Below are 13,754 nucleotides of genomic sequence, written 5' to 3' on the forward strand. Positions count from 1 at the left end.
GTCGTGTCCAGTATGGCACGTGGTGCATTTGGAGTTGTTCAGTGGGGCTGGAAAAGTTGTGGGATTTTTGTTTGTGTTCTGTAAGCAGGAGCAGCTTTCCAGCAGGCTATCCCCAAATTTCTCTAGGGGAAAGGGGAGGGATGGCTACCCAAGAAAACCATGTGAAGCAAGCTGATGGACTCCTGCAGAAAGCTGCAACAGCTGCCACAAGCTATTCACCGATGTTTGGTTGAATATAGATGTCACAGATGAAGTTAAAATCTCTCTCTCTGATGGTTGACAGGGCAAAGTCTGGCTGTGTATCTTGTAGAGTTGTTTGCAGTGCATTTTATAGGAGGGTGCTGTGCTGTGCTTGGTTTATCTACTGGTGGCTAACCCTGGGGGCAACCACAAGAATAATAAGCGTCACTTCTCTGCTCCCTTCTTGCCAGACCTGTTGAGGTTCAGTAGCAGCTCATCCCTCCCTTTTGACACACGTGCACTGCAGCTCAGGGGGATGGAGGTGTCTGTAGAGTTTGTCTTCCTGAATTGCTCAGCACCTCGTCATTGTACACTGGCTTTAACCAGGGGCTATAGTTTTTAATGACTATGCCTGGCAACCCAGCAAAAAAATCCAAAAAACCAATCAGTCGGTGTTTGCTCCCTGCTTGCGCAGACAGCACCTGCCCTGAGTTTGTACAGCCCTTCCCAGGTCACAGTTGAGGAACTACATCTGCGACTTTAAGTGTTGCTATTGTGTGTATAAAGTAATTCACTCTTTGTTTACAGTAGAGCGGGAAGGGCCCGTGGTAGCTTTGTACTAAGGACTTTGCTTCAGTGCCATGCCTGCTAGCCATTTGCTGGTGTTTATTTTTGTGTGCCCTCCTGTTCAGCAGGAAAATGAAAATGTGAGCAGTAGATGAATGACAAACCAAGGTTGTTACCATAGCACATACTGCCTAATCTATGCTGTTAAGACTTTCACAGCTATGCCTACCTGTCTGTCCTTAACTAAATGACAGAGCCTAGGGTGTTGTATATGCCATGCTTAGTGTATGGGATTTTTGTCCTTGTTTGTTGGCAGGAGGCAAAAATCTCAGTCTAGGATGTGTGAGGTTTATGTGACTATTACTTTAGTACAGCAGTTCTTTCTTTTTTGACTACTACTTTATCTTTTTTTTTGACACATGGAAGTTTTTTTTTTTTAGATTAATTCCTTCAGAAGTGCTTTGCCCTTGGTAAAAGTTTAATGGGAATGGTTGGTATTAAAGACATTTTGGGGAAAGGAAAAAGAGAGGAGTGTTGTAAGCTGGTATGAGATGCCCATTTCCTCCTAGCCTGCTAGAAAAAGATACCTGAATGTATAAAGGACTGTATGTATCGTGCAATATTCTACCCTATAAGTTTTTATTATGTTAAGCCTTATTATTCAAGATTGTGCAGATCCAGAGAGATGGGTATTGCAGATCTGGCAGAGCATTGCTGGGAAGTTTGTATTCACCACGGCAAACTTCCTTCAATATTTGCTGCACTGCTTGCGGGGGAGCACTGTGACCTCCCTGAGAGGTCGCTTACTGGGAGGGCTGGAAGCACTTCAAAAAACTTGGCCCTTTACCCTGGCCAGGAAGTTTTCTTCAAACAGAGCAGGGCATCATCCTCAGTAAGTGTTCAAGTAAGACCTGACAGGTAGGGAGGGACTCCTGTGATACTTTGCCGTAAATCAGTTATTTTGTATCAAAAGTAGCATATACTATCTGCCTGCCATAAATGTTGTGTTCTTGTTCCAATGCAGGTAGAAATGTTTTAGGTGGGCATTTACAAATCTGTGATGGTTGAGTACTGTGAGATGACCCTGGCTGCATTAGCTAACAGCTAGCTGCATTCCCCTATAGGAATGGGCCAGCAAAAATCCAGGAGCGTCAGGTTTGCCCATGAGGGCAGAGTATAACTCTGCATTGTTGAAATTACACACAACTCCTGACACAGATCTTACATTTAGCTCTGTACTGGGTGTCACTCCGTGCCTGTCAAACTATCAGTAAGGAAGCCATGTCTGTGAAGAGCTGGAAATGTGGTTCCAGCTGGAAAGGAAAATGCTTGAGCAGCACTCTTCAGTGAGCTGGAACATGGGAAGAAAAAGGGCACTTTTCAGTTCAGGGGTTTTGCAGATGAGAGCAATTGCCCCAGGTTTTGAGTCTTAGCTGCTGGTGCTCAGGAACTGAACCCCATGGCGAAGGAAGCCCTGTGTGGCTTTGAGGAGTGGAGCCATGCTGTGCCATTGTGTAGCAAAAGGAAGTGTGACAAAAAATAAAGGTTGGGCACAGTAGCAGTGCGGTGAACTTTGGGAAAGACAATATCTGTGACACATGGCTCATGGCAGTGTTATGTGAATGCCATAATCATGGCACTTGCCGCCTTGTCCTGCAGCTCTTGGCTCTGTGTCTCTTACAGACGTGGTTAGGAGGGCTTTGGTGGTCTGAGCTCTAAATGTTCTGTGTAGATAGTTACACCTTTCCCCACCAGCAAAGCAGGTCTGTGTATTTGGAGCTTAACAAGCTGGTTTTTTTGTGTAACAACCAAGAATTTAGTTGCATTTTATTAGTTACTTTTTATATATGCGCATTTCCTCTCGGGTGCAACTTGCAGCCTGATGCTGGTTTTTACTTAGCTGGCCCACTGTTAATGCATCCATTTTGTGTGGTGGTTTTGCAGCTTGTATTATTTGCTATTTTGTTTGCATTTTATTTTAATGGAACAGCCTTTATTTTCAGTGAAGTCAGTTCAGGACTTTGCTCTAATTCCACTGTCTTTGGAAGCAGGAGTATGATAAAATTCTTGTGTTAGTTTTAATTACGTTTTATGTCAGCTTAACCATTGTAGATATCAGGATATTTTTATGACAAGGTGCTTTGTGCTGTGAAGAAGCTGTTTAAGATCAGCTGTGCCAATTTGAACATCAGAGAAAACATTATAATACAGTCTGACACTTTGCAGAATGAAAATGACAGGCTTTGTAGAGCATGAAGTTCTCCTTGCCAGCTTTTGGGAGCTCAGTTAGTCACTCTGCTTGTTCAATGCACATACATTGAGGATGGCTGGTGTCTGTTTTAACATTTTCAGGTGACATGGGCAAAGGAGCAGCTGATTTCTCCACATCACTCTCCTCAAAAGCAGTGGCTGGCTTTTCAAAGCCTGGCTTGGCTAGTGCAAGAGAGCTTCCATGGGAGATTTTTGTACCTGACATGCAGATATTTTGTAGAGGTCCTGGTTGGGATTTCATAGGAGCTTTAAATATGAACACATGGAAACAGGCAATCCTGTTGTGGTACAGGCATAGTTAGTGGTTAGGGCCACCAGTGAAGAGAAGGGACTGTGATAGTGCTGACCTGTTTCAAGTCACCTTTCCTGGTTGAGTGTTTTCTAGACGGAAACTTGGACAGCTTAACACTTGCTCTTCTTGAAGCAGGTGGTTGCAATGTGTTGTTTTACTGGTTTCTATTTTCCCTTTGTACACAGAAAGAAGTTTTTAGCTGTGAGCAGTAGTGCAGAATGCATAAGTGAGGTATGAATTGAGTGATGTTTCTTTTTTTTTGCATGAGAGCTGTTGGCTTGTTCATAGTAGAGGTTAATGATGTAGTTGGCAGTGGTTCAGAACAAACCTCATTTCTATTTTCTGTATCTAGGGATACAAGTGTTAACAAAATAATTTTTGTTTTTCAGATTGCCAGTGCTACGAACATAGGGACTTCCAGCAAGAAGTTCTTCAGCTTGTGAAGCCACAAGGACACCTCAGCCCCTCTCTGTGCTTTGACTCATGATGCAGAGGAAACGAGACATTTAGAGAGCAAATAAGTTATGCAAGGTTTGTTTGGGTTTTTTTGTTGATTTTTGTATTTCTATCTGTGTATTTCATAAATTGCATTATGAAACATTATAGGCCAAGAGCCAGATAGAACCAGGTTAAAATTTGCTTTAGTCCATGGGTCTTAATGTTTCGCGTTGGTTGGGTATTTTTGAGGCTTTAGAATCAACCAGTAGAGAACATCAGCACAGGGAGAAATGTAGGCTATGTCAACTGTTTCTTTCAAGGCATTAATCTAAATATTAGTGCTTGTGACTTCAAAATAGATTGTATTTACAAAACTTCAGTCCAGACAAGCCTCCAAATCTGTAAACAGCAGAGATCAAGTTTTCTATATTTAGCAGGGAAAGGGAGGGGTTTAGGCTTTTTTCTGCTTAGCTCACAAGAGTATTATGATGTGGTAAATTTATCAAAGGAGAGGGAATGGATGAGCAGGTGTAGAGTGCATTGTTCCAGAATTAGACAGAAAATTATCAGCAAAGAGAGCCCTACTCCTGATGTCTCACCTAAAGGAAAGAGTGGCATTGCAGTTTAATTCCAGAGACCCTCAGATGTCTTTCTGCTGTAGTTAGAAATGCTGCAAATGGCACAAGAGAGACAGAGAGGTGCTTTGGTTGAGGGTTTGAAAGACCTGGTGCAACTGAGCTTATGATAGGGCAAGTTTCCTCCATCCTTTTTAGTTTTGTCATCTGAGATAATTGTTTAGAGTTGTTTTAGAGATTTTAAAAGGCTTAATCATGATGCTTTGTAAACAGGTGATGAGACTGTTTATTCAACTTTTCATTATTTTTAATTGCTTCAGCTTTGTTTGCTACTACTAACAGAAGAAACTTGACATTGTTGTCAATACCATGATATCTACTACACCATGCATGCTGCTAGTTATCACAAAATCCAGACTTTGTTTGGACTTTGTAGCAGGAATCCACTGCACAACCCTGACAAAGCTGCCTTTTAGCAAGTTTAGGCCTATGGGCAGTTTGGACATCACAGGGTAGGAAAATGATTAGACCTCAACACATCGTGTTCATTCTCATTCCCCAGGAGTTTGTCCTATGCAATCACATCCACTGGCAAGGGACGCAGTTCCAGAGGGATGCGTTCTCATTCCATGCTAGGACAGAATTGTTTTTCTTTCCTGACAAAATCTTTTGGGGCAAAATTGTGCTGAATAAACAAGGGGAATTTGTTGCAGAGTTACAGGGTTTTCCCCTCCTTGATGGACACATACCAGGCAGGTGATGATTAGACCTGATTGTTATATATTATTCAAACACTTAAAAATTAATACCTGTGCGGTCAGTTTACTTTGTAACCCATTCATCTCTTTTAAAATCAGTACATAATGGAGCATTGCTAAATTTTGTAACCACTTAGAGTTTTGTCATAAGCAAAGGATTTAGGGCATTGCTGCCACAGAAGTAAATATGCACAAACTCTGCATATGCTGTTGTTTGGCTAATGGAGTATTTGGCCCATCCTTCTCTAAAACAGGCTATTTTTAATACTAGCATATACATTCAGGATGTATTATAAAATTAAAATGGGTTTGGAGGTGTGGTCAGTGTTCTGCTGAGCATGATTGCTACAGGTCTAGAAGGTCTTCTGAATTCTGGAGTTTCCCTCCTCAAAAAGGTAAATAATGCAAAGAAACAACTCAAAAATAGTCAACTTCTAATTGATTTTGATAAAAGGACAGTTGTGAAACCGTGCCATTGATTGATACAATTCAACTTACTATTCCAGTTGTGCCACTCTTTATTGCCATAGGTTAAAAGCATCACTGAGATTTTATACACTGCAGCGCTCATAAAAGTCCTAATTTGCTGTATTAGTCAATCAGTTGGGGGCTTGTGGGGGTTTTTTGGGGTGTTTTTTGTTTGTTTGATTGGTTTTCTTCGACCTGTGTTGATAAAAGGAAGTATTGAACCTTATTCTAAAATTTAATGACACTATTGTCTGTTGGGATGTCTGTTCTCACACCATTGGTGCTTTTTGCCACGTTTCATTTCTTTGGGAGGGATGCACTGTTTATTCCCTTGCAAGTTCTTAACCTTTCTAGCAGTCAGTATGTTTTGTTTCATTTCGCCCACATGCAGCTCTCCAAAAAGCAGTGACAACCCAGCGTGAGCTTGTCAGGGGCAGAAGGTGAATTTGCGAACCACGTGAAGGCACGAAGGAGAAAATTACGGCATACAGATTCCTAATGATAAACACACCGAAAGCATCCTAAAATTATAAAGCAGTGTGGTGCATTAAAGCTCTAATTTGCATTTTGGCTAAGGCGTAGCTGCATTTTTGGACTATCCCTTTAATTTGGTTCTTTTAATTACCTGCTGATGAGTTCCTGTGGTGGAAGCAGCAGGAGCTGTGCCTGCAGCAGTTTCCTGGCATAGTGGTTTCTATCAGACAGAGCAATGGGATTCCTAAGGTTACTTTGAAATCTGGGGTCTCCTGCTGTAAACCAGCAGACTGACACGAACAGGAATCTAATTAAAAAGTCAGAGATATTGAATAAAGCTCACAAATGCCATCTGTTCAGCTTTTCAACCTGAAATTACTCTATGAATTGCAGTAACAAGTTTGATTTTTCCTGCATTTTTGTAGCTGAATTTTGTTACAGCAGCCACCCATACAGGCAGAGTTGTGCAAGCTCTGTTAGTCTCAGTAACTGCTTGGACCTCTTGAAATATTCCAGCAAAGTATGTTTGGGCAATAGTGCTGGATTAAAGCTTAATCTCATGAGGAAGGCATTGATACCCTGCAAAGGCCTTGCACTGATTTACTAGCCTGGAGAATGTCTGGAAAGGGGCAGCACCCATCTGTAGATTTTGCAACAAAATTCCCAGGTTAATGTAATTAAAACAAGGCCTGGTTATTTACCTCCTCTGCAAGTGAAAGTGTTACTCATTGGTTGAAGGAGAAAATGCCAAACAAGTTTCTGGAGTGAGGAGGGAAAAAAACTCCACCAAGTTTGGTAGATTAATCAGGAAGCAAATCAAATGTGAAAAGAAGACCCATCAGTGTTTTGATGAAAACTATGGAATGGAGTAATCTTAAAAACTCTTTCAGTGATATGTAATGTTGGTACCAGCAGTGTGCATTCAGCCTTCATACAAAAGTGAAATAGGGACATTGCAAAAAGAAACTTGGTGGCTATTTGGGCAAACCCCTGTGTGTGTAATATACAAGAGGAAGTGTTTCAAAACCATCTGAGGAAGCAGAAGACAGCTTTTGTGTGCTAATAGAAGTCTTGTGGCTTGCTGTTAAGTTCTGTATCCAGGAAACAATTTCGCATTGACAGACATAAATAATGACTAAGAAACTGATTTCCTAAGAAAATCATTCTGGTGTATGCATTTTTTGCATTATCTCATAAGAAATATATAAGGCCCTAAAGTCTTCAAGGTACAATAATATTACTGTCTCCAAAGCTAAGTCTCTGTAGTTACTGCCTACCCTTATTTGCTAGTTATACGTTGCTTACCCTGCTGTTCTCTGTCACAACCATGGCCTACACATGCACATCCACAACTGGTCTACACCATCAGCAAGGACTTCCTAAAGATGATACTAAGCCTTACTAAAGATGACACTAAGAAGTTAGGCACACCTGACAAAGTTTAAGGATGCTAGCCTCCATCCACAGGGCAGCTCTCCCTGTTACATGTGTTCAGTTTGACACCTCTGTGAGCTGGCACTGCTGAGAGAGTGCTGGGATGAAAGGATCAAAGTGTCACCTTTTCCCTGTGGAGCTGTTGGGACTGTGGTCCATGGACCATGGTACCATGGGAGGGGGGAACCTTACACAGGGTGCTGACCTGTGACCCCGCTGGCACAGTTAGCAGTGTGTCTGCTCTCACTCTGCAGCAGTGAGATGTAGCTCATCCACCATTCTGGAGAGCTCATCCTCCCCTCTAACACGAGGTGACAGGGGCAAGGTGTGTGTTGGTAGTGCAGCTGATATACAGAGAGAGTTACCCCTGGGTTTTCCTGGCCTGAATGGCCAGGCCTTCGGTAGAAACAGTGATGCCTTGTGTGTGGGCACAGGAACAGAAGGAGTATTTGTGTTTATATTTCTCTGAGAGGTGTTTTACTGAGGTCACTGTTAGTGTGGATAGGTGCTTGTTGACCCACCTGAGCCTTAGCTCTGTCATCAGCAGTCTGTGGGCATCCTTGCTCTGTGTTCTCATGGCTGCTGCTCTTTGTCTGCTCAGAGATGTGCATCCCTGATTGAGGATGGATTCTCATTTGTGCTCCACCATTCCTGTGTCCTGGGAGATCTTACAGTGTGATCTACTGGTGTATTGTCTTCTACCCTGATATATCAGAGAGGTCTCTTTTTTTTTCTTAAAATGATGAACATCAAATATTCCCTGCAATCACCAGCTGAATTTGCATATAGAGTAGTCTATTGAAAACCATGTTATACTTTCATATTGGAGAATGACATTTTAAAATCATTGACTGTGTAATACAGGGTAATATTAAATAGGGTAGCAAAATGATCTTGGAAGCTGGAGATCCAGAAAAAAAATGGGTAGTGGATATTGAGAATCTTCACTTCAAAACTGAGTCAGTATTTCTTCTTAGCATGTTTGTGCCTTGCAAATCTTATTGTGGACAGTATTAAAAAGAAATTTACAGGTGATTTCATTGCTCTAAAGGATAACATTTAAGAAAACATTGCCTCTTTGTATTTGCCGTTGCAAGCAAGCTTGGTGCTTAATCCAGTGTAAATGTTACATGCATTTATGTGAACTGAAATTTTAATTACTGTTCTGCCTGCCTGTTGTTGGCATGGAAAAATAATTATTGACTGAATTGAATAGAGCAGGTGCACCAAATTTGAAGTTTTTATAAACCCAGTTTTAAATACTTTTTATTTTTCAGAAAGAAAAATGTAATGCATAATAATTCACTAGTACCGGAGTTCACTGCAATTCCCTGTAGCGATACTACTCTGGTAGATATTCCTACAGTGTTACAGAAGTTGGTTTTCAGGTGGGCTGGGCCAGTAAATGTCACCTCAACTTATGCATTGAGGTCTTAGGTGAAAGCTCTGCACTTCATACACAGATACAACTGCTGTTTAGGTTGCCCATAGCGGGTGGTTTGTCTATAAATAACAGATGTCACTGGAGTCCAGTATCTCATAAAAGATATTTGGCCTTTAGGTATGTTTCTCACGTTGGACTTACCGAGCCATTTGATTTCCAGAGTGCTGTTCCTTTGAAGCCTCCGCAGCATATCTGAAGAGGTGACAATATAGTTGCAAAACACCCTTTGACTTGGGACCAGAGCCAAATGGTGCCACCCACTCTCCTGCAAGATCCCTTGCACACTGATCACTGAGGAACTTACCTCAAACCTTAAAAAAAACCCAACCGACCGAACAAAAAACCGTCAAGGCCACCCCAGTTTTAGCAAGTGCAGTGCTCTTGACTGAGTCACTGCAAAACTGAGTTTTAATGCCGTGGATCTTTTCCTGCACTGTTAAAATGCAACTGGTGCAAGAGCTCCTGTGTTGTGTTTTGCTGGGCATGATCAGTGGGAAGGGCAATGTCCAAAGCTTTGTCACAGAGAATGATAAATCAACTACCCAGGCACTGAACCTTCAGCTTGTTGGCATAGCAGGGGGAGCGGCAGAAATTGCATGGTCGAAGACATCAGAAGTAGTGGTTAAAGCAATCTTATTTATTATTTTAGTTTTCTATCTCCAAGCCTTTTCTGTTTTCTGAGTTGGCACAGTGGGTGAAATTCTGTTGGTGTTAGTGGGAAGTTCAGCATCAGCTTTAACGGGACCAAGATTTCACCCACAGTGTTTTAAGATAGTTTGAGCGTTAATGCAGCATTTGTGTATTTTAGAATTCCTTGATTTGTAGGCAATAGCATAAGTATTATGTATCTTTCTTCAGTTACCTTAAGAAAATCGTGTTTATTTTTGCAGTTTCATGTAATTACAGCAAATTTTGTACTGATTTTTCTCAAAACTTCCTAACTTCCTTTTTTTTTGTTTTAGTGGTGTACAGGAAAGGGCGTTTTTACTGGCAGACTAACTAACTTAAGAGAAAAATTAACAGTATCTTGACTTAAGTTATACAGTCATAAAACAGGTATTTATGAATAATGAATACTCTGGAGGAAAACATCTGTCTGTGTAAAAAAAAGTGTTATGGAATGGCATGGATGTTCTCCTGATTGCAGTCTTGAAACAGCTCTGCTAATTCCTTTAGTGGATAAGAAAAAAGAATTACAAGAAATAATTACATTTAAAGTCAATGTAATCTGCTTGTGTAGACCCCTGTGTATTTAAATTAGTGTAGAATAGTTCTGCTCTGTTTTTCATATAAAATAATGTTCTGTGGATTCCTCATAGATTCTTAGCCTATGACACCAATGTCAGATATTTTTTAATATACTGTAAAGAGATCTGCATATGTGACTTTCATATATATAATTTTCCATTGAAAGTCTGTATCATTAAGGATGGGTGGGAATAGTAGAATATTGAATAATAATGAAATAGTATGCTGATATATTTCTTCATTTTCTTGCTATTTTTAACTGGTAAAATTTGCTTGGATGGAAAGCAGTTTTCTGTACTGTGCATTCAGTTAAACCCTCATGAGGTATGCCTTAGCATTCCCTTAATAAAATTCATGTTAAAACGTTATTGAGTTCATCTGGTTTCCAGGATGTGGTCTTCTGTTGCACATTGGCAAACCTGACTGAAACACAATTATTTCTTTGCATCTGTTGATATCTTTCTGTAACCTGAATTAAGAAGTGCTGTTGAGGACAGGAACTGAATTTTTACTCTATCCATTACCTGACACAGTTGGAGCTCGTGGGAAGGGAACAGATGCTTTTGAGCCTTAGCAGAATAACACATGCTAACAGGATGTTATGTGAATTGTGCTAGGGTTAGTTCATAGAATGATGGAAATGTTTTGGTTGAAAGAGACCTTTAGAGATCTAAAACTCTACCCCTCTGCAATGAGCAGGGACATCCTCAACAGATCAAGTTGCTCAGAGCTCTGTCCAAGCTTGGCCTTGAATGTTGCCGGGGATGAAGCATCTACCACCACTCTGAGCAATCCAGTGTTTCACCACCCTCATCATGGGAAATTTCTTCCTTATATCTAGCCTGAATCTGTCCTTTAGGCCAGAACTAATAGCCCTTGTCCTATCAGTGCAGGACCTGCTAAAATCTGGTTTCATTTTTCTTATAAGCTTTCTATAATGGGGAGGAAGAAGAGAAAACTTTGGCATGAGGCTCACTGCAACTTTGCCTCCATATGACCTTCTTTTCCCCAGCCATTACACGAGCCTTCCCCACATATTAATCTTCAGTTTTCTTGTTTTCACTGCTCTTGCAGGCCTCCCCCATCTGTCCATACCCACCATAGATGAACCATGGCAGGACTGAGCAGCTAGTACCCAATAAAGCATATTTCCAGGTCACAAATAACCAACTATTCCATACCTTGTTGCCTCCTTCATCCTTTTCTCCTCTTGGGACCCAGAAGCCTGGGAAGAGGGAAGCCTTTTTGGTGCATGTTCATTCCTTGCGTCAGCAGCATCTGGGTTGTTTCAGGAGCTGGGCAGATTGCTGTGTTAGAGCTTAGGAAATGATTGTAAGATGTCTGTGTTGGTTTATTTCCTGTGTGTCATTTCCTGTGATATTTCTACAGAATAGCCCTTTCTGTTGCACAGACATAAATCACCTGTGCCATAATGATTCCATAGAAAATGGAGCAGTGTGTTACCCACGCAGTGAGGCTGCAGCGCTGTCTACTAATGCTATTAAATATACTTTATATAGTGGTAGATTTCTGGAAAATCAAGAGTGAGTTCCTGTGGGAGTAACGAAATAACAAATTTATGGACATTTGTGTCTTATTTTGTGATAACTCTATATGTATTTCTGTGTTTTGAAATGCTTTTGGAATAAGTTGGATTTTTAGCTAATGTACGTATTCTCTAGCTTTTACACACTGTCATTTCTTTACTGTTGCCTTTGTCCTCACCAGAATATTTTTCATTTCTTCTTAATATAATGTGAAATTAGATCAAAGTATTAGCAAATAGCACAGGATTGGCTGTATACCCAGTATCTCAGACTCAGTATTTATCCAGACTATATATAGCTGATTGATTAAAGTGGTTTCAGGTTTTGTGCAAGTCAAGAAGCTATTTATGTGTGTTGGAATAAAAGCCATAGTGTTGAACAAAGTTTTGATTATTCCCAGAAGTTGGAAATAGAAAGGTATTTGATTTCCAAGACTTCTGTAGAATCAGTAAAGAAAGATGTATAGTAAAATCCAGGAGATGAAGGGTAGGTTTCCTAAGTTCCTTGGACTTCCTGGGGAAAAACAGAGAGAAGGACAATATTTTAAAAATTAATATATTGTGAGGCCAGAAGTCATCACTGTGATAATCTAGCTTGATTTCCTGGATAACACAGATTGTGTGACCAATTGTTTTTCTTTCTAAAGAAATGTTAGTTCCTGTATTTTTGTTAAAAAAAAAAGACTTGAGTCCTTGATAGACTGTTTCATGACTGGTGTATTTCTGCAATTTCCCCCAAAACTTGGTTCTGCTACTGTTGGTCAGTGCTGGAGGCTGGCTCTCCTACCTGGACCAGTGAGCCTGGCCCACTGTGTCCCCTTCCAGATTCCCAAGCAGAATGTGATGAAGTAAGCAATGTATAGTACTTTACAGCTTCTGCTTTTCTGCATGTGTTTTGACAGACAATGCACCCCATGAAATCCTTTCCTGCTGAAATAATTATGCAGCTTATAAGAGAAGATGCATAGTGCTTAGGGGAGCTGAGCCCAGTTCCCACCTTGGCCATCATTCTTCCTGGAGAAACTCTCTTTTCCATGCACCCATCTCTCTTCTCCTTGTCCTTCCCCCTGCCTTTGGCTGGGGATAATGATACCAGCACAGCACTTCTGGGTTTGTAAATGAAAACTCCCATTTGTTATGATAATATGCCCTGTGTGATTGTTTGGATGTACTTTGCCAGGCAGTAGCAGGTGGCATTCTGCAGCAAATAGCCTGATTTTTTAACTAGTTACCATAGCAGAAAACCATAATAATTTCCCTAGACAAAGCCTTGGCATTGCTGAACACTGTGAGTGGGGATTTTACCATGACCAAAGCGATCTGGGTCAGCACTCATCCACTGCTGCTTCTTTTTTTTATTTCTTTCTCCCTCTGACCTTGGCAACTTTGAAGAAGATTTGCCCTCCTGGGACAGAGATGCCAATCTGATGGTACTGCTGAGTGTTGGCCCCTGAAACAATTGGTTGGGGTTATTAACAGTCCTGGTCAGAACCATGTAATTGGTTAAAATGTTGTGAGATTTTAATACTGAGATTTTATAACTGAAAGGATTTGGAAACCTTAGTTATAGAGTCACTGCTTCTGTCTAGACTGTGGAAAGAAAAGAGTGAGTGTTACACTGTGAAGTGGTAGCTTAGTTTTTGGCAAGAAGTAACAAAATGTCCTAAGAAAACTGTCTTTGTCATGAAGATCAGTTCATATATAAATGCACAACTGTACTGTCAGCTAGCGGATGTTCATTCCAAACACTTCTACCAGGAGTGTATGGAAAATTTATACTGTGGATTTTCCCAAAATGTAGTCTAAACCTGAGAAGGCTATTTTAAAGCAAATACAATATTAAAAAAGTTTCAAAGCCATTAGTTTCAAACTGTGCATTATTTATATGGAAAATATTGCTTTTGCCTATTTCATGTAAAAATTAATCCAACCTGCTGACACTTGCAACAATCATTTTTTTGTTTCAGTTTGGCACAGAGAGTTATTGGAGGCTTTTAGCACCATTGTAAGGGATAATGAGGTCATTTTCCTCCCACATTGCTATTTTTTGCTAATTTGT

General features: G+C 40.6%; 1 protein-coding gene across 1 annotated transcript in view; it reads left to right on the forward strand.

Annotated features, from left to right (window-relative positions):
• The window catches only part of SCAF8 (SR-related CTD associated factor 8), a 152,481-nt gene extending 148,656 nt beyond the window's left edge, over nt 1-3,825 (forward strand). The window contains exon 21 of the mRNA XM_063151335.1: nt 3,700-3,825. The gene's annotated coding sequence lies outside the window, so the exon portion shown is untranslated. The remainder of the gene's footprint in view (nt 1-3,699) is intronic.
• Nucleotides 3,826-13,754: the final 9,929 nt, after the last annotated feature.

This window comes from Melospiza melodia, chromosome 3 (assembly GCF_035770615.1).
Source record: "Melospiza melodia melodia isolate bMelMel2 chromosome 3, bMelMel2.pri, whole genome shotgun sequence".
Taxonomy (NCBI): domain Eukaryota; kingdom Metazoa; phylum Chordata; class Aves; order Passeriformes; family Passerellidae; genus Melospiza; species Melospiza melodia.